This window comes from Lygodium microphyllum, chromosome 13, assembly GCF_053477565.2.
Source record: "Lygodium microphyllum isolate KBCC chromosome 13, Lygodium_microphyllum_v1.1.10, whole genome shotgun sequence".
Taxonomy (NCBI): Eukaryota; Viridiplantae; Streptophyta; class Polypodiopsida; order Schizaeales; family Lygodiaceae; genus Lygodium; species Lygodium microphyllum.
In genome coordinates this window covers 72,742,840-72,765,405 of record NC_141147.1, presented here as the reverse complement: position 1 = coordinate 72,765,405, position 22,566 = coordinate 72,742,840, and positions in this window count along the sequence as shown.

The window sequence follows — 22,566 nt, the reverse complement described above, 5'->3', positions numbered from 1 at the left end:
GCAATGGAGGTTCCTGAAGTTGAAAAGCTAAGGGCTGCAACAAAGGTCATTAATGAATAGCATCTTATGGGACTTGAAGACCTTGATATGCAGAAGGATGTGTCTGTAACAATGGATATGGATGATGGATTTCGAAGTGTTACCAAGGAGAAGATTTGACCTAGCCATCCCATCCTTGATGAGACTCATGTTCTAAGAGAAGAGTCAACTCCTTTCGGGCCTCAAATATCTTCACCAGTCATTCAAACTCCCAAAGTTTCTTTTGAGGACATTGACATTTTGGGATACACCATGCTGGCATGTTATAATCTGACCGAAACCTTACAGAGAGAATATTTTCAATTGGCCTAATAAAGATTCTTGTATGCACTGCAACATTAGCATGAGAGAAGCCGCTTTTCTAGTTAGAGAGAGGAGCTTTACCAACCTGGGGAAGAAAAAGCAACGAACTGGAAAATAGGGGGGGGGGATCTGGACATGGCGAATTGTTTTGAGGGGAAGAACATGGCTAAAAAGGATTCGCGGTGTCAAGAAGAAAAAAGCTGGAGATGCACAGAAAGGAAAAAAGAAGAAGTAGAGACGAGGTCCCTGGACTTTTTGAAAAGCTTTATGAGATGCGTGATCCACAGACAGTTTTTGTCTTTGGTTTCCGGAGATAGTTTGGAGGTGGAAAGTCAACTGGGTTTGGTCTTATTTATGATAATCTGGATGCTGCAAAGAAATATGAACCAAAGTACTGTCTGATTAGAAATGGACTCGCTACAAAGGTGGAGAAATCTCGAAAGCAGATGAAGGAGAGGATTCTCGAAATGGGGAAAACCAATGATGATGAGGATTGGTCTATCGATTGTGATCCAATGTGTAAGAAGACACACTGTTTGAACCAAAACAGGTACTGCTTGAAGAGCATTGCCATGTCTTCTCCACCCTGCAGCAGCTAGTATTCCAGAAACTAAGCAACACAAGGAGGGAAGATAAAAAAGAAAAGAAGATCTAAAAAGGAAAGGTGGGGAAGAGAAAGAAGACAACATCTTGCTGAGTGATTGGGGACAAATTGTGACATCGACATTGGTTCTTGGAAGCTACGACGAAGGAAATGGTGGCAGTGTTGCAGAAGACAAAGAGGATGAGTTTAACAAAGAAGTGATGAAGATGAAGATGAAAATAAGTGTTGCTGCATCAAAGTACTGGAAGAATCGTCAACGTGCATTTCAGAAATAAGTAAAAGTCGAAGGTTTCAACAAACATGAAGCTGAGGAGAGACTTGCAAAGACTGTCAGATGTATTCCGTAGTGCATCATCGAGATGAGCTTGATCCGACCTATCCGCTATGCATTCATTATAAGTGGGTAGTTGATTTGGTTACTATGCCGATGGGTCTATGGTAGATGAGATATATTTTTTTGGCTAGAGAGGATCTTACCAATCATGTTGAATGCAGACCTTTGAAAACGAAGACCACTAGTGCAATATGTAAGTTCTTATTGGAAGAAATTTTCTGCAGGTATGGCTGTGTGGGTAAGATCACTGCAGATAGTGGTGAATTGGATGCAGATGAAGCTAGGGAGTTTTTCTTTCAACTAGGAATCAAGTTGACTCTAACCAGAGCATACAATCCAGAGGGAAATGGAAAGAGTGAAAGAGGGCATTCGCCAATAGTGAAAGCATTAGCCAAAGCATGCAGAGGACGGATTGGAGAATGACTTCTACCATTTGCTTTGTGGGCTGATCGTACAACTCACAGTGTTACCACAAGATATATTCCCGTAGAGTTGATGTATGGTTAGAAACCGGTTATGCCAATTGAGACTTGTGCTTTGATTTGGTCAGTTTTACCTTGGCAGGAGGATTTGACGAGAGAGGAGCTCTTAGCTCTTCGGATCCGACAGTTGGAGAGAAGACCAGAGGATATTCAACTAGCTATTAACAAGTTGAAGGTTGCTAGACTTAGAAATAAGGACAGGTTTGACAGCAGGCATCACTTGTGGCCTAGAGCAATAGAAGAGGGAGACTAGGTATTAGTCTTTGATAGCAGCCTTGAAAATCAGCATACTGCACTTTGGAAGATGGTGAAAAGATGGTTTGGGCCAGACATGTCTTTGATAATCCAACATATGAGCTGACAAAATTGGATGGGACAGTGCTTAAAGTGCCCATTACAAGAAAAAGAATCAAGATTTTCAAGAAAAGAGATGATGAGCATTATGCATTGGAAGAATTTACAAGAGAAGGGCAACAAGAAGAAACTCCAGTAGAAGAGACAGATGATATGACAGATAATCTTGCTGATATACCGGAAATACACAATGAAGAGATTGATCTGTTTGTGGATCTTGACGGTAATGATCATGGGTAGTTGGCCCATCTGGAGGATGCGTAGGATTAGAGGGGGTGGATGTCGTACTGCTGCGCACTCGAGGTGTGGAATCCACCAAAAAGTTGTGTGTGTGACATTTGTTACTTTGTACGTACTTAGTCATTGTGTTTGCATTTTTGTTTTGTGTGGGCAGTATAGTGGAGAGGGGTTTGGAGCAAGAGGAACTTATCTATAATGCTCTAGTTGACATGTATGCAAAATCTGGCATGCTTGGAAAAGCCCAAGAAGTATTTGACAATATTTCAGCTCGAGATGTTATATCATGGAGTGCATTGATTACAGTTTATGCTCAACATGGATCAAGCACTGATGTGTTTTGAAAAGATGCAGCTAGAGGGCCTCTTTCCAAGTGCAATAATATTTTCTTGCATTGTGAAAGCTTGTGGCAACATAGGAGCTATTGACAAGGCCAAAGAAATACATGATGAGATTGTGAAGGAGGGATTGTTGGAAAAAGATGTTGTTCTTGACACTGCATTGGTGGATATGTATGCCAAATGTGGCCTGTTTGTAGAAGCACTAGAAGATCAATTACCATCTACCTTGGATCTTGCAATGGAGGTTCTTGAAGTTGAAAAGCTAAGGGCTGCAACAGAGGTCATTAATGAAGAGCATCTTATGGGACTTGAAGACCTTGATATGCAGAAGGATGTGTCTGTAACAATGGATATGGATGATGGATTTCGAAGTGTTACCAAGGAGAAGATTGGACCTAGCCATCCCATCCTTGATGAGACTCCTATTCTAAGCGAAGAGTCAACTCCTTTTGGGTCTCAAATATCTTCACTAGTTATTCAAACTCCCAAAGTTGCTTTTGAGGACACTGACATTTTGGGATACACCATGCTGGCATGTTACGATCTGACCAAAACCTTACAGAGAGAATATTTTCAATTGGCCTAATAAAGATTCTTGTATGCACTACAACATTAGCGTGAGAGAAGCCGTTTTTCTGGTTAGAGAGAGAAGCTTTACCGGCCTGGGGAAGAAAAAGCAACAAACGAGAAAACAAGGGGGGGATCTGGACATGGCAAATTGTTTTGAGGGGAAGAATAGGGCTAAAAAGGATTCGCGGTGTCAAGAAGAAAAAAGTTGGAGATGCACAGAAAGGAAAAAAGAAGAAGTAGAGACGAGGTCCCTGGACTTTTTGAAAAGCTTTATGAGGTGCGTGATCCACAGACAATTTTTGTCTTTAGTTTTCGGAGACGGTTTGGAGGTGGAAAGTCAACTGGGTTTGGTCTTATTTATGATAATTTGGATGCTGCAAAGAAATATGAACCAAAGTACCGTCTGATTAGAAATGGACTCGCTACAAAGGTGGAGAAATCTCAAAAGCAGATGAAGGAGAGGATTCTCGAAACGGGGAAAACCAGTGATGAGGATTGGTCTATCGATTGCGATTTAATGTGTAAGAAGACGCACTGTTTGAACCAAAACAGGTACTGCTTGACGAGCATTGCAATGTCTTCTCCACCCTGTTAGCAGCCAGTATTCCAAAAACTAAGCAACACAAGGAGGGAAGGGGAAGATCGAAAAGAAAAGGAGATCTAAAAAGGAAAGGTGGGGAAGAGAAGAAGACAAGAGCTTGCTGAGTGATTGGGGACGAATTGTGGCATTGACGTTGGTTCTTGGAAGCTACGACGAAGGAAATGGTGGCAGTGTTGCAGAAGACAAAGAGGATGAGTTTAACAAAGAAGTGATGAAGATGAAGATGAAAAGAAGTGTTCCTACATCAAAGTACTGGAAGAATCATCAACTTGCATTTCAGAAATAAGTAAAAGTCCAAGGTTTCAACAAACATGAAGTTAAGGATGTGAGACAGTGGAAGGTGAAGACGATGAGGTTTGAGGGGAGGAAACTAAGGACGAACGACTGGTACTGCTGAAGGTACAAGAAGTCGATGACGCTCTCTGATCTAGAGAGGACAACTTTGCTGAGAAGAAGGTCAAAGACAATCATCAGCAAAATCAATGTGCGAAAAGATGAACACTAAACGCATGCAGAGGGCTAATATGAAAAGTATTTAGTGGAGCTTATCCAGACTACAATCGGGACCACTTCAATAGTCATAAAGCGAACGAAGGTGTCCTTTTACAACTTGTAAGCTCAAGCTTCCTAGAGAGTGGCCATGAATTGCAAAATCCTTTTGTGATCCAGACTTTTCAGTGTGCTAGTCTTTTATCCAGACGTATTGAAGCTGCAAAATTAATAGAAGCAGGCTTTCAATTCTTGTTAATGGATACAAATTACCAACTGTGGCAAATTGTTTGAAAATATATCTCTGCTCTGCTGAGATTTTTAGGACAGAGGGATCAACAATGTGGAGCTGATTCGGTTTCTCCTTGAACTTGCATTTCATATTGTTGGGGAGAAAAAGCAAAGGGAAAGCACAGAAGATTGCTGAAAATTTAGAAACATATTCTCAAACAGAAGTATGCAGTATATGTGGTGCAAAAGTTCCATACCTTTATGCAAAAACAGAGGAATGTGAAGGACAAAGAAAGAAGAAAAAGAACTATTAGCTGTATTTTCAAAAACGGGACTATCACCTGCACCTCTTCTTGAATTGAGATCCCATCTTGGTCATCCCACTCCACAGTGGCTAGAAGCTCTTGTAATATATGCATTGCTTGTGACCTGTTAGAGGTGCAGGCATGGTCAGATCTATATACAAGTAGGATAAACTCTCCCAATCAGGTGTAGCTGACTATATGTCTCATATTATCTGAAATTCAGCTTTCAAAATGAATGTGATATCGCTAGATTGATCTTCTATCTTGAAATTTGTCAAGGTCCTCTGTGGATGCGACTTTGCTTTCGAAAACCCTTCGACAACGGGATATACACCGACTAGGGTTTAGACACCCCGTCACACTGACCGGGGTATTTAAGGTGTAAGAGCCCCAAATTAGGGCAACCAGTTATTATCAAGATCACACTCTTCACCTTCATCTCTAGCTTCCATGGCTTCCTTCTCCTTTCTCTCCTCTTTTCTCTCTTTCTCTCTCCTCTTCTAGTCTTCTTCCTTTTTCTTCTTGTTCTTTTTCTCTCTCCTCAACTGTCGTTCTCTCTCCCCTGAGCTTCTTTCATTACAAGTGGTATCAGAGCTTCAGGCTTTGGTCCTTTTCCTCTTTCCCCTTTCTCCCTTTTCAAATCCCAAAAACCCTAGTTACTCAGCTTATAGGTATAGGTATAGCAAGAAGGACTGCTGTTAACTCCAGTTTTTTGGAGCAAGTAGGAGCTATGGCTGGAGACTCAAATATATCTGGAGGTAAAATGGTTAAAGTAGAAGGTCATCACTTCTTTTCATGCAAATTTTAGGAGTCCCAGGGCAAGTTGGGGGTTCAACAGTTTAGAGAAGGGAAAACCCACAGTTACTTTTTATTCCAAACTTCTCTCTCTTCCCCATCAAGCTGTTTCCTCAAGCTCCCATGGTGGATTGCCCCAAATCCCTTCTTCTTGCTGCACCTAGGCCTCAACCTCAACATTCAGCCCTCCCACAAGCTCCCCAGGGCAATTTTCTACTTGGCAAGCACCCTGGTGACTACCTTCCCATCAGGGACAGCAGCAGGCAGTAGCCCACAAAATGTGGCACATTTTGTGTTGAGCTGCCTGTCTCTTCCAGCACCCCTGCCCACCTTCTCCTCCTGATTTGCCACCTCCCCAACACTCTTGGGCACTGATTCATCATACCCCTTCCTCTCCCCCTTGGCATTTTGACTTCGGAATAATCTTCCATGGTGGATACAGCTGGGACTGTTTGAAACAGTTTGGGACAGCCATTGATTCTTCTAATTGAAGCTCAACCCCACAAGCCCTTCAGCTCGTGAATGATCTCTCTTGCCCGGATGAAGACATTGAGCTCAGCATGTATGGGAGATTTGCGGGCAGCCATGACAACTTCACTTGAGGCTTCCCATTCTTGAAGCTCAAGCTCGGGGATAAGCTTGGGAGCCTTCTTCATAAGCAAGAGCACTCAAATACTGAAGCACTCTTCTATGGATGCCCAACCAACAACCACGGACTTGATTAATGGAGCAAGCGGCATCATGATGATTCGGGCTTCAACGGTCGTCACAAGCATTAAAGAGGTATGCCACTCTGATCTTAATCTCTCAATTTAGCCACTTGCTGAGCTTAATCCATTGTTGGAGAGATTCAAGATTGCACACAAGCATCATACCTCTTCCCGAATTTCATTGTAATGGCTGATATTAACCCCTACTTTGTCTTATGATCTTGGATGAATATTAGTCAATGTAAATTGGGTAAGTAGCAGCCAGTGAGTCACTGGACTACCAAGGTAACCCCTACCCCAACCTTCATCATTCCTTGCATCTCATGAAAAGGCCCAATGTCTTCTTTCCAATGCATCTCATGCTGATTGCTAATTAAAAATGTCTGCCATGTATACTTCGGCTAAGGAAAAAGGCCGATGCCAAGCGAGGTGGTAAGACAAAAGAGAGGTGACCCTCCCTTACCACTTAAGACCCTGAAGGGGTGCACAACTCGGCCCGGGGGAAACTTTTCCCATCTCTTGGTGATTCGAGCACAATACTTGTTTGTAGGTGCAGGTACTTCCATAAGCCCACTTCCCTGCCCCAATGATCCCTCTTGGATACCCGGCAATGATAATGGCACCCATGTGCAGGTACATGTAGTCAATGGAGATGTATGGCATTGAATGTACTTATGCATGAATGGCAGAGTTGATGGGTATGCAATGATGCTCAGGATTATGTTCAATATGCTCAAGATGCTATTGATGTGTTAGATCAGCCCCCTTGATCTATGCTCTATCCATGTCAGACATTGGCACTAAGGGACACGCATTGTTTTTGGTCACAGTCCTGCAGGACTATCATAAAGATTCCATTGCAGAAAATTATGTCCTAAATTTGGGGGTAAACCCTATAACTCATCTTGAAGAGGGCTTTGTCCCCTTTGAATAAAAAATCTCCCCAATCGAAGTTACGATGTGAAAGTTATGCCCATTTTTATGCACTAGGGTCACTGTGGACAGGTTGCAGACTGCTACAGGACAGGCACTGTAAAACCCCTACAGAAAATTCTGATCATTTTCTATCATAAAGGTTAATAGCTCATATCGAAGAGGCTGTCGTCCCCTCCGGCTTGAGCCCAAAACCTCAGCAATCGGAGTTTCCTACTAAGAGTTATTCCCTTTTTATTGATAGTAGGTCCTGTGGACTATATCCAGATGGCTGGCCAAAAAGGCAAAAGCAATGCCCAAGAGGAACTCCAAAGGGAGATTAGAGACTCCCGAACCTCCATGAATAAGGAACCAAGCTCAGAACAAGATTACCATGGTGGCATACAAGAGGAATGCCTGAAACGGACCCATATGCCCTTCTTAATCACACCCTCTCTCAACATGAGCTCCATCATATGGAACGCCACAATGATATGGTCACCACCCACCACCAGATGATGTCTAAGTTTGATGAAATGATCGAGCACATGGCTATCTCAAACTCAAAGACCCAACAGACCTTGGAATAGCTCACTACTCTTGTTGCTCAGTTAGCAACCGCTTTATCCCAAGAGAAGACCAATGACTCTAAACATGAGTCTAGACGCCCTCCACATCAGGAATTGTCGCATGGACCACAGGGTATACTTGGCGCTAAGGGAATTTCCCCTTCTACTTATGAGATCGGGGAACCCTCTCATATGCATGATGAGCCCCTATTGAATTCCCCTGTCCACCATGCCGGTAACATTCACTTGAGACCTTTTCCCACCTTGGGTCAAATTTCACCCGCTCTACCTAGGAGCCCCCATGCACCACATATGAATCAGTCCCATCAAGGACAATATGGTACAAATGGCTAGCCTGGCAATCATGGATAGCATGGCTATAATGGACAACATGAGCTAAATGAACCACAAGGGATGTATGGATAGTAGGGCATGCATGGCCACCATGGGATGCATGGACAGCAAGGATTTCATGGGCAGCATGGCCCCTATGATTTGTGTGACAAGGTCATCCTCACAAAGTATAATGGGCAATCCCCCTTACCATCGGACTTGGAATAATGGACGTCCAAGTTGGAGTCCTACTTCAACATCTACCCTCGCACTGATGATCAGAAAATACTTTTTTCTTCTCTCCACTTGGAAGTCTTTGCCCACACTTGGTGGCACTATATCAATCAGGAGAATCAACAGTTCATTGATCGGGAAGATTTCAAATGCATATGGTCCAAGTTTTTGTGTCCCCTGTGGAGAAAGAACAGTTGGCAAGAAGATGGTACACTCTTGACCAACGTAACCTCAGCGTACATGACTACACCAATCAATTCATGAACTTGACCATGTATGTGGAAAGCATTAGTGACAATGCTAAATTGCATAAGTACATCTATGGGTTGGAACCAAGTCTATCGGGGCTGATATCATGGCCCAAAAACCCAGTACACTGTTTGATGCAATCGAACTGGCTGAGAGATATGTAAGAAAGTACCGTAAGAATGAGAATTTTCAGCAAGGTTTTGGACCTTCCCGTATCCCTTCACGATCGGCCCCATACGGAGGTGGTTTTCAAGGCTCTTCTATGCCTAATCATAGCCCCAAAGTACCCACTTACCCTGCCTTCCATGCTGAAAGAAAAATGGGCACTTTTGGGACAACATCGGGCTCTATTACTAAAAATTGGTATGCTGAAAATAAACAATCCACTGCATCACCTTCCCATGGATCCAGTAGTCAACGGTTCATCTCCCCAAATGTTGTCAAGGAACAGAAAGAAAAGGGCCTATGCTTTAAATGTGGAGATAAGTACACTGTTGATCATGTCTCCAAATGCTGGTATAAGATAGCTAAGGTCAAAGTTCATAGCATGTATGTCATGGAAGATTGGCACAATGAGGAGGATGACCTGGCCATTGACCAGATTGATCCCATGGAGGATGTTGATCATGAGCAGTTCTATGACCTGGAGGATGGGTTTCCCTTTGACTCGGGCGGTGCACCCTAACATATACTTGATTTAACATCCCACCCACCTGCCACTTCCCTTTTCTCGATCTCCTTGGATGCTTGGACGGGTTCGCGTAGCCCCAGTACCCTTCGCATTCAAGGCAGTATCAATGGAAAGCATGTTTTTATCCTTGTGGATAGTGGAAGCACTCACAGCTTTGTCGAGAAATCAGCCATTGACCGGTTGAAATGTATTCCTATGGCATTACACCACCCCTTGAAGGTTCATGTAGCAAACAGAGAAGAAGAAATCAATACACATGTATGTCCTGCAATTCCCTTATGCTTAGCTGAAAATTATGTGGCACTAGTTGATCCGATTGCCCTAGATATGGGCCCCATTGATGTTGTCTTAGGCTTTGATTGGTTGAAACAATCGGGGAAAATTGCTATGGACTTCTCTCAGCTCTACATGGAGTTTATAATGCATGGACAAACTATCCACCTACAAGGGGTTCGAGATCATGCTGATTTTCAGCTCATTACAACAAAGCAACTCAAACAGGAGTTTAAGAAATGCTCACAGATCTTTGTTTTGCAATTAAATAAGGACAATTCTGATCAGCCCTCCACATTATCATATGGCTCTGCCTTGCAGGCCTTACTTGAGGAATACAATGACCTATTTCAAATGCCTATATCCCTCCCTCCCAAGAGACAAGTGGACCACCTACTTGGCCTTGAGCCCCATTCCAAGCCAGTGAACAAACCCCCCTATCGACTCTCCAAGTGTGAGCATGAAGAGGTTGCAAAGCAAATCAAGGAGTTACTGGAGATGGGTTTCATTGAACCGAGTTCTTCCCCCTATGCATCCCCTATCCTCTTAGTCAAAAAGAAAGATGGCTCCTTTCGCATGTGTATTGACTACAGATATTTGAACAAAATTACAGTGAAGAACTACTATCCCATCCCACGGATTAATGGTTCGTTGGATGAGTTAAAAGGAGCATGCTTTTTCACTAAGATTGACTTGCGCTCTGGCTACCATCAGATTCGTATGTGGACAGGAGATGAGGTCAAAACGACCTTCAGGACTGATCGTGGACTTTACTAGTTTCTTGTGATGCCTTTTGGGTTGACTAACGCCCGTGCCACCTTTCAAAGACTCATGAACAAAATCCTACAACCCTTTTTGTTCAAGTTCATGCTTGTTTTCTTTGATGACATCCTCATTTACAGCAAGTCATCTATGGAGCACTTGACACATGTTTGGAGGGTGTTTGACATATTGAGAGAGCATCGACTCTTTGCTAAGGAGAGCAAATGTATATTCATGCAGACATCTGTGGAGTACTTGGGACACATTGTGAGCAAAAATGGTATATAGGCTGACCCCAAAAAGGTGCAATGTGTTAAGGATTGGCCCACTCCTTCCACCACCACCTCCTTGCATGGCTTTCTTGGTCTCTCTTCATTCTACAGACGCTTCATTAAGCACTATGCCACCATTGCAGCACCTTTGACTGATCTCTTGAAAAAAGAGTCATTCTTTTGGGATGCCACTATAGATCATAGCTTCAAACAATTAAAGGACATGCTTACTTCAACCCCCATCCTTGTTTTCCCTGACTTCTCTAAGCTCTTTACCATTCATTGTGATGCCGGTGGCCAAGGTATTCATTGAGTATTGTTGCAAGAGCATGGTGTGATTGCATTTGAAAGCCGCAATCTTGATGAGAAGGAGATGCAAATGAATGTATACGACCAAGAGATGTTGGCCATCCTCCATGCCATCAAGGAAATGGCACCACTATTTGTATGGCAGCCGCTTCCAAGTGAAAAGTGATCACCGAGTCCTCCAATACTTCTTGACTCAGTCTACTTTGATTCCTAAGCAAAGGCGATGGGTGGCAACCTTACAGAACTATGACTTTGACATTTCACACACGCGGGGCCAGGATAATATTTTGGCTGATTCTCTCTCTCGAACGTGGGGATGTTGAGTGTCATCTATCTCAGAATTGCACAGTGATTGGGTTGAAGAGCTCCAGGAGGCTTACTTGTTAGATGATCATTTCAGCCACATATTTAAGAAATTACAGCATAGGGTTATGGCTGAAAACTCCCAATATCAGCTTAAGCATGGCCTTATTTGGTCCCATGGCAAGATTTTCATCCCACACACTTCTCCCTTCACATAGAAGATCATGGAAGAAATGCATTCTTGCTCCACTGCCGGTCACTTGGGTGTTTTCAAAACATATGACAGGATTGCCAAGAGCTTCCATTGGAAAGGCTTATGGAGGGATGTCAAGGACTTTGTGACCAAATGTGTTCCATGCCAACAGAACAAGGATAGTACACTCATGCCCGCTGGCCTCTTGCAACCTCTCCCTATCCCTGAAGGGAAATGAACTCACATCACAATGGACTTTATCACCGGCCTTCCCATGACTAAGAAAGGGTGGAACAATATCGATGTGGTAGTTGATAGCCTCACCAAAGCTGCCCACTTTATCCCCACTAAGGTCTCAGGTGGCTACTCAGTTTCTGAAAAATGTCTTCAAGTTGCATGGCTTACCACAAGTCATAGTACATGATCGGGATGCAAAGTTTATGAGCAACTTCTGGAAAATAGTTTTTACCTCCATGGGGACCAAGCTTGCTCCGCCCACTGCATACCACCCTTAGACTGATGGCCAAACTGAGAGAGAGTGAACAAATGGCTTGAGACATATTTGAGGCACTTTTTCCATGATGTACAGCATAGTTGGGATACGTGGCTTCACTTGGCTGAGTTTGCATATAATAACTCCACACACTCTAGCATTGGAGTTTTCCCTTTTGAGGCCTTATATGGGTATAAGGTTCCCCTTCCTACAGTCTTGTTTACTAATAAGATCAATCCTCAGAGTCAAGATGAATTGGATCGCATGCAAGCTTTACTACAAGAATGCAAAATGAATCTTCAGAAGGCCCAAACACGCACGAAAATCTATGCTAATGAAAGACGTAGGCATTTGGAATTCCAAGAGGGGGAATTGGTCCTTTTGAAAGTGCCTAAGTCCCGTTACTCCACTCTCAAAGAGGGCAGCAATAACAAGCTAGCCCATCGCTTCTATGGCCCATACCGCATCCTAAAGAGAGTTGGTGACTTGGCCTACCACTTAAAACTACCCTCTACCACCAAAATCCACAATGTGTTTCATGTCACTAAGCTCAAACCCTTCTTAGGCTCCTAAGTGGACTATGTGGAAGAACTTCCCCCCATCGATGAAGAGGGCATCACTCAATATGTTCTTGAAGCAATCATTGGGCAGCGAGATAAGCACTTACGATCCTGATCCATCAAAGAATACCTCATCAAATGGCAAGGCCTACCCTTGGAAGAAGCCTCTTGGCACCCAGCAACCATCCTTGATGAATTTCCCTACCTCCGTGAACCCCAATGGCTGGAAGACTAGCCGGTCATGCCCCAAATTGCCCACTTCCCCCTTGCAGACTGCACACTATTTTAGAACAGTTTTGTACTTATTCAAATCATATGCATGTGCATTCTACATAGGCTAAAATTACTTTTCATAAGCTCCGTTTTGACATATAGAACGCCCCAATTGGAGCCGCCTATCAAAAGTTATGACCAGTTTACTTCAGCCGACCGGTTCAGGACTGCATGCTGTCCCTAGTCTCTCCACACCTATTCTTCATTGTCAAAGGGCTTTGAGCAGTACTTTGCAACCCTCCCTTAGCCCACCCATCACTCCCCTCTATTTCTCCTTGTTTTTGAGAGAAAAAACCTTTCAAGTGGGGATGGATTGTAACAAGCGGAATACACACCGACTAGGGTTTAGACACCCCGTCACACTGATCGGGATATTTAAAGTGTAAGAGCCCTAGATTAGGGCAACCAGTTATTATCAAGATCACACTCTTCACCTTCATCTCCAGCTTCCATGGCTTTCTTCTCCTTTCTCTCCTCTTTTCTCTCTTTCTCACTCCTCTTCTAGTCTTCTTCCGTTTTCTTCTTGTTCTCTTTCTCTCTCCTCAGCTCTCCTTCTCTCTCCCCTCAGCTTCTTTCATTACAACTATCTTACAAAGGCACAACCAAGAAATTTCTCCGCTCAACATAATCACTGATTTTAATATCTACATCATGCACTTCTTGTGTATCATTGTATCCAGTGCTTAAGAATGCAGCCTTTATGTGATAATGAGTTGGAACAGTAGATAAATTCAATTCTTTTACCAAATTTTCAAAAATAAAATTATGCATGCTTCCATCATCATGCAAAATAATATTTTCTTGACCATTCACAAAACATTTCATTGTTAGTAACAAATTAGGATTTGGCATACTTGGTAAAGTATCTAAAGCATCACCAATATGATCATCATCTTCAGTGAAGTCTGGCATATCTTCATGGTCCTCATCATCAGTTACTCCCAAGTGATTGATTTGAACAGCTCTCTTCTTGGACTGACAGTTTGCTGCTAAGTGTCCAGGCTGATGACACTTGTAGCAAACCATAAGATTTGCTTTGGAGACATTGTTGGTAAGGGCTAGAAGTTTAGGTGTATTGGGATTTGGCTAGAGGGAAGGCTTAGGGTTTGAATTTGTATTTAATGGTAAAGTAGGAGGTCGAGTCGAGGGTTTACGGAAAGAAGAAGGAGCAAAGCGGTTCTGATTGAATCTTCGGAAGTTAGAATTGAATTTCTTTGTACTAAAGTTACCATTAACCGAAAATTGTTGCGATCACTTTTCTCATCCGTGAATTTTATCCTCTGCATCATGTGCTAAAGAAATCGCATCCTCCAAAGTCATTTGCTTGAACATATTCACTTCCGCATAGAAGTGACGAAGCAAATGAGACATGTATTTGCGCTTGTGGGTCACCTCAAGAATATCTTTAAGCATTCAAAGTCGAAGTAAGGCACTCCAGAAATGGTTAGTGTATTGCAAGATGGATTCATGATCTCTTTGTTGCAAGAGATTCCACTTTTTGATAGCTTTGTCATCGAATTGAGGGGGAAGTAAATTCCACAAAAATTTCTTTTCAAAGGCTTCCCAACTAGAGGGACAATCAACTCTCTTGCGGACAACAGGCCACCATAATGATGCTCTGTCTGCTAGATGTTTAGTGATGCATTCAAGTTTATCTTTTTCAGCATATTGCTCTTCATGAAAATAGTCATCAAACTTACTAATGAAAGGAAGAACTATTTTTCTATCACATTGCCCATTAAAAGTGTGAAATTTAAAATAGATTTTACTTATCTTGGCCTCTTTCCTAAGAGCTTGTGTATCGAGTGTCGCATCAACAGTACATCAAATGACATCTTTAGGCTGCACTCCGTCTTGCTCAACAATGGATTCTTGAAGTGCAGCCAATTGTGCTTGCCAGTTTTGACGTTCCCTTTGCTCTTCTTGAAGCTACATCATGATTAGATTCAATTTTTGTTTCATAGTCGGCTCTGGCAAATTGCCTTCACCCATAAAATTGTCTATATGATGATGTGACATCCTGCAAAAATATCAAACAACCTCACGTACTCAAAATCTCATTAGAAGGATGAGCATAGCTCAAATTTGGGTTTACAAGGCTTGTTTTTTAATGGCTTTTACTCGGGTAGGGCAATTAAAAATGGATCTTCTACCAAGCAAAATAGTCTTCCACATAGATTGCGGGTGACAACCTATTTGTTGTAAATTCGTTGAGCCAAGTTGTAGGTGGAAACAAGGGCTTACTGAAGCTTGAAAACCAGTTCGAGAGTACCACAACATGAATACCCGCTATGTAAAAGATTGATAGTTAAGATTAATAACTTAAAGCTTTTAAAAAGCTTAATGAAATTGAAATGATCTGTGTAAGACCATGGCACGCATTTGCTAGATTCGACATCAATGAGTATATGCTTCCGCAATTATTTGTTAAATTGTTGAGGCTTTAAGGCTTGTGCCTCTTTTAAGCTTATTAAGCTATAACCTCAAACTTGATAACTTTTCTAGTTCTCTATGAGACAAAAAATGACTTGTAAAAGAACCTTCTTGAGTGATCCTCCACCTGCTATGAAAGGTCCTTTGTGATCAAAGGGTACAACACGAGGTTCTTCACTGCCAAGAACACTCCTATGTTGTCAGTTTGTTGCGAAATGGCGTGTAGAGCCCATTCATTCCAAGAGCTTTGCCTTCACGCAAGACAGCAAGCAATTGGAAGCTCTTGATCTCAACTTCACCCTGATACCACTGATGCACAGATTGGATGTTGTATGCCTATGTAATGAATGCCGGAATGTCACCAAGAACAAAGAACTCTACAAATCTTCATAATTTTATGTAAAAAGTAAAAGGGAATTTGCACGACATGAGATAAAAATATAAATTGGTTGCAATCCTCCCCCATGCCTTGTGTGAACACTTCACAAGGCATGTATTTATAGATTTATTAATCTTCAAGCCCAAAAATAGCCCACTTTACAAATAGCATGCTTTTGCTTTTGCATTTTCTTTTTCCCAAATATAAAGTAAGGAGTTTGTGCTACCCAACGCAATTTCCGTGGCTACTCTACACATCAACTAAAGCATTCACAATTGTTAGGAAATAATTAAATAAAACCCAAAAAAGTAAATACCTAGCACTCTTCAACTACAAAATAATTAAATAGAATGGAACTCTGTCGTCCTAACCTTAATTTAATTCGAGTGCACACTCTAAACTTGTAAATGTCCATTAATTTAATATGTATTTTATAGAATCACCCACATGCACATTAAATTAATCTGACACCCAAAAAGGACAAACATCCTTGTCAGCTTCTCGCACAAGGAATCCACCTTGTGTACGAGCCCCGATAAATAAATAGTTTTACAAAATCCACAAAAAAACCTCACGAAATCCACCGTTGAATATGTCTCCTAGTATCATTACGCCAAGGAGCGTGGTTATAGATGGGAGAGGGCACACCTTAGACATATCCCAATAGGATATGGACTCTGGATGAGAAACCAGGTGCCGTGATCATGAATGATAAGGGGAGGAGGGTGATGGCTCACACGAGAGAGTTGTGTCAACAAGTACTTAAGCACAACATTTGAGAAATTTGGAACAACATACCAAAGGGTAGCAAGGACTATGTGATAGCATCCTTGCACGAGGAGTTTTCAGTACCTACGATGGCAGAGAGGTACTTAAAAGGTCCAGCGGCAGGGTTGGACACAGAGGATTGGCAGAGACTCAGGGATGAGGCCAGAGATTCTCCAGGATGAAGGTAGCAATAGGGGGAGGTAGCGAGGGTATGATTGGAGGTAGGGTTTGTGCATCATCTGGGGACAGGCGTCATAGAACTTATTTGGAGGATTTTGTAATTTTTCCTTTGGTTGTTCTAATTTTCTTATTTGGAAGATCACTTGTACTAATAATAACAATACTACTTTATTTACTTTGTAGTACTCTATCACAAACTGCAATTCTAAAATTTTGGAGACTCAGTATGTAGAGAGACACGGTCTTACTGCACTCATCGATAGATTGTATGTGTGCAGCGGTGGCCTAGTAGGCCATGCCTCCTCCTTATTTTGAGTCATTAGTTTTTCTGTGATGCGCTATGTATTGTGGATTAATCTCTGGTTGTTTATATTGTAGAGTCCATTCGGCACTCCATTGCATTTGGATGAGCTCTACGATGTGGCGAGGAGCTCTAATAGTTGCTTAGATATATTTATTATCCTTTGTATGGACTTGCATATTGCGATATCTATAGATACATTTTCATGTTTATTTTGGACTCTTCTCTCTATTATTCCATGTAGTTTTATGAGTTTTCATCATCAATCTCGTACTTATTTAAATATTGAATCAACAACTCTTTTTTTGCAGCATCTCATGATGCACGTGTCTCCACAATGATTGTGTACTGATTTATAATTGCTTTATGGAACATTATTCATCACATAGTTCTGGAAGGTAGTATGACACCAACTATTTTTTCTTCTCTCTGACAATTACTAATTTTCTTGTACACATCGCTATTAGCATCGGTAAATGCATTGCTATTTGCATTGCTTTGTGATGCATATAGTGATGCAAATAACAATGGAGCTGTAGAGATATGTATATTGACATTTTTAGTGATGATGGGAGCTATTTCTTAGATGAATATTTTCATTGCTTTAGATGTCAATATACGATGTGTAACTTATAGTGTTGGAAATTAAGGATTTGGCCTTTCCAATGGCCAAATCCCTTTTAATTTTCTTCTTTACACTTGTTGGCACATCTAGTAGAATGATTCTATGCACTCATTCATATATCCATCAACAATATACTTTGCACACATTGTTAATTGCACCAATATATGTGTTGGTATATGCTCTAGTATAAATGATGGTATTTGAACTCATATTTACAATGGTTATAGTGATGTGTAGTGACCAAAGCTTTTACTAATGTAAATTCTGATGGCAAGTCTTGATCTTCCAAAAAAAATTTATCCATACTTGTATCCTAGTTTTCATTGGTATTCCCTTTATCTCTTTTAGTGTCACTTTATCTCATTCTAATAATAGGTTTGAAGAGTGTTAGATTAATGAACTTTGGGGTTTTCTTCCAGATCTATCTTCAACTGAAACCCTTTAGAAACTTCAGTTGTTAGTTGATATTTAAAGCATTGCTAATGCAATGCTAGAGGAAGGACCTCTTAACCCCCATACTATTTGCCACAAGCTTGCTACCAAGAATATAAAATATCAAAGCATTTATAGAACATTGGAATTATACATATTTAGGAATTGAAATTGAACCCTTCTAGTCTCTTTGTAAAATGAATTTCATACCACATAATTCATTTCATTTAAAGAGGCATAAAGCAAGGTAGATCTTATTCTTTCAAAAAGGTATACTTTTGCTAGCATATCTCTTTAGACATTAGATTGATGAAATTTAAGAGAGATCGCCATTGGTGGTTGGCAAAAGATAGTGTTCTTATGAAGAGAGTAGGCTATTAGCCACATTGTAATATCAATGCTACATCCTAATAAATAAATAGAGGAAGAATAAGGCCATAACAAAGCTAAGTGCCCATGGAAAATGGTAAAGTCAAATAGTTTTCATATATGTTGTATATTCCTTACATTAAGAGATAAGTATTATTAGTAACTCTCATAACTCATCTTGGCCATCAAGTGAGGTTTCACCAGCACAAATGCAAAAATTCACGACAGTATTCATAAAGCTATTTGAAAAGGAGAAAGAAGGAATAACCTGCATGAGCTAAGTTCTCTTGCAGCCACCATGAAAGGGTGAGTAGGAGTGAGAGAGAAGAGCATAAGTGGAAGCAAGTGCAAGAGCTATGGATGTTTGAACAAGAGAGAAAGACTGGTGTGTGGAAACTTCCAATAGTCACAATGTGTGACCTACATTCCCTTTATTATTCTATCATAATAAATAATAAGCAATAAAGATGAGAGTGATGAGTTGTCATAACATTTAAAAAGATTTCATTGCCACATAATCTAAGCTTTATCAAAACGTAAGGTCAAGGCTCAAAAGTTTTTTTTTTTCAGGTGCAATCAAGGAAATGTTCTCAAAATGATATGTGCTCCAAAGTATATATGTAAAATAAGTTCATATCATAATGCTTGTGTCTTGTGAATCAACAAGTTAGCTTTTGTCAAATAAGAAACTAGCTGTGGAAACAATAACATGTATTATATCCCACAAAACCCAATATAAAAAGACCTTAAGCCTAAAGTTTAGAGTCAATTGCAACATTATATGTTAGTTTGAGTGCGTAGTTTAGTAAAGTCCTTCCAAACTACTAGTAAGATAGTTATCTACTTAATCATGCAACCATTAAGCACATATCATTGTGAAAGATAAGTTTCTAATTAAGACCTTAAAAAGTTTCTGTGATAATACATGAACAGGGTGAACCATGAGAGGCACCATCTGATCGCTATTATAAATTCACCTCAAAGCTCATTGAATCTATCTCTTCAATCTCTATACCAATTGGCCTTAAATTGACATTTCTAGGGATAGAAAAACATCCCACAAAGAGAAATATCAACCCAAATAATCTCATGTAGATACAATTGTTTCCATTATGTCCAATGAGGATCACGAATGAGCCTCCTCACAAATTGTCTTCAAGTGGAAAATTTCTCACTATGTGAGACTAGATGAAAACAACACAAGGTTCATGTGTCCCTTTAGTTAAAAATGAGATTATTCGTGTACCAAAAAAATTTGTGGAGCTCACTAAAGCCAAAATTCAAGTGGCCATGGTAAGTGTGCATGCCGCATCTTCTCTTTACATCATGTTAGCAAAAGAATGGCTTTTAATCTTGATGGAGATTTATTCATGAACTATTTAGCAAGAAGGTAGGTCACGTGGCGGGGGTTCAAGAGTTTGTTGAGGACCAACACCATTGTTGACTAGCAATGTTGTTTCTAAACCCCAGCTTGTGTGCACCTCCAAATGGCAATGCATGAACCATACACCTAATCCTCATAACATGAATGTATTAGAGTTCTTTGTTTTTTCAAAATTTACCAACTTCATAAAATTAGATAATGCATATGTATGCATATGGAATTTTACAATCCATGAATATGTATGTCTTGCTATTAGCACCAATATACTAATAAGTTTAAAGTACTTTCAAAAACATGTGAATGTTTTTTTACATTTCCACTTGTTTTCATGAGTTTTGTGCATCTCCAATTTTAGCTATAGCATCGGTTCTATTTTCTCTTTACCCATTTTAACTATACTAAAATAATAAATATTTACTTGGATTATCGGCTAGGATGCGTATTACTACCCATCCTTCCTTTGGAACATTGACTGTGTTGTGCTCTGGAGGAGGGTCCACCAAGTTGAAATTTTGGGGATCTAATGTGCCATTGTAATTGCCTATGCCCTTACCCGCGATGAAGAAATTGAAACCATGGAGATGGATGAGGTGACTCTCGGCCCCAAGGATGTTGGTACCTTGCAAAACAAGTTGCACACTAGAGTTGAAAGAAAGGTGGCTAACTCTCATCCCTCTCAAAGGGGCTAAATTTGTAGATTAAGTCCCGATAAAGTTGAATTGTATAGTAGGATTGTCTGGGAAGTCAGTGGTCAAGATGCCATTAAGGTTCTTCCTCAAGAAGTAGGTTTGAAGTAGACCGGTATTGGGAAGGTTAAATGAGATGTTGTTTACAGCTGCTAAGAACTTGCCACTAGATGGACCTTGACATTGCTTATTTTGTGGGCATTGTTTTCTTGCTAGTCCAACTGTGAAGAATAAGTCGCGGTCCATAGTTTGGGGAACTGAGTAAAATGCATCTCACCATGGGCATTGCCAGTAGGAATTTGCTGGTAGAGATGGTGGATACTCCCGTGCAAGGAGAGATCTCAATCTAGGGGCAGAAGATCCTGGCATACTCAGCCTAGTCATGAAAATGCAAATAAGGATAAAGATTGTCATTATTGTGGCAAGCATGGCCACATTGCAAAAGAGTGTTGGAAGAAGCAGGCTAATTAGAAGGGTAGACATCAAGGACACTATGCATCTTCTAGCCATGCAGAGCATGAGAATGTTGAGAAAATCTTTGCTATGACTTACGTATGCAATAAGGGCAAGTAGTAAGGAAAGTCTAATGATGTCTGGTATATAGATTCTAGTGCCTCAAATCACATGACACCACATGGTGAGTGGTTTGATGAGCTAAAAAAAGGTGCTAATGGCTATGTATGTATTGGAGATTATTCTCACCATGACATAGCACACACATGGATTGTTCCTTTGGTTATGCCTAATAGCAAAAAAAGCACTTGCATGATGTATTACATGTTCCGTCGATCACCAAGAATCTATTATCTATAGGTCAGCTGGTTGAGCAGACCTACATGTACCATTTAATAGAGATGGCTGCTTCATAGAGGAGTATGGCGGTAGAGGTTGTAGATTGGTTGCTAAAGGTCAGAGACATGGCAGGATGTTTACACGATACAAACATCCGTGAATTGAATGTTGCTATGTTTACTCATGATGGGGCAAGTATTCAAGACATTGAAATATGGCATAAACGGATTCGACATATAAATGTTCAAAAGCTAAAAAATATGTAGCATAAGGAGCTTGTTACAAGACTATCAAGGTTTAAGTATTTTGATTTGTGACATGTATGCTTAGCATGTTAGTTTGGGAAACAAGCCATGTTTCCATTTGCCAAGAATACATGGAATAATAATAGGCCTTTATAGCTTGTGTACTCAAATGTCTAGGGACCTGTGCATAATGCATCACTTGGTGGGTTTTGATACTATGTGACCTTTGTGGATGACTATAGCATGTACACATGGATATAAATCTTAAAGCATAAAGATGAGGTGTTGGATAGGTTTATAAATTTTAAAGCTCATGTTGAAAATGAGCTTAATTATTATGTCTCATGCTTATGCTCTAACGATGGTGGAGAGTATGTATCAAAGGAGTTTGATAAATACTTAGCAAAGCTTGGGATCATGAGGCAATTGACTTGCAGCTATACTCCACAACATAATGGATTTTTTGAAATAAAGAATAGGGTGATTATGGAGGCAGCTAGGACCATGTTAAATTAGAATTATATGCCGTTGCATTATTGGGCTAAAGCACTACTTACGAATGCCTATGTTATGAATAGAACACCTACAATAGAAGTACATGAAAAGACACCTTATGAACAACTCTATGGCTATGAGCCTGATATCCGACATTTGAAAGTAACTGGTAGTATTGCCTATGTCCATGTTCTTGATGACAAATGGAGGAAACTTGACCCTAAAGTAGTAAAGTGTGCTTTTATTGGATATTCCCAGGAAAGAAAGGTATACAAGTGCATTGCTCTAACTACACGAGAGATATTTCTTAGCCATGACATTGTGTTTGATGAGTTATTGGTATGGTGCTAAGCAAGTTGCAGTATATGATGACACTTTATATGGCACGCATATTGAAAATAGACAGCAAGACACTATTTCTAGTAGTGGACCTTCTCACGATGCCTCTGCTAGTGTAAGATAGGAAGGCTTCACAACCATGGGTCTCCATCCACACTGACATGGATATGTCAGTGAGGGGGAGAGATATAGGAAATGAGAAGGTTTTTGATGATATTACAGGTCCATTGACTTCAAGGTATGACTCTTCTACTGGGTATTTGTGTGAGTTGAGGCTTCAAAGGCTACTACTAAAATTATTAGCTATGATGGTGTCA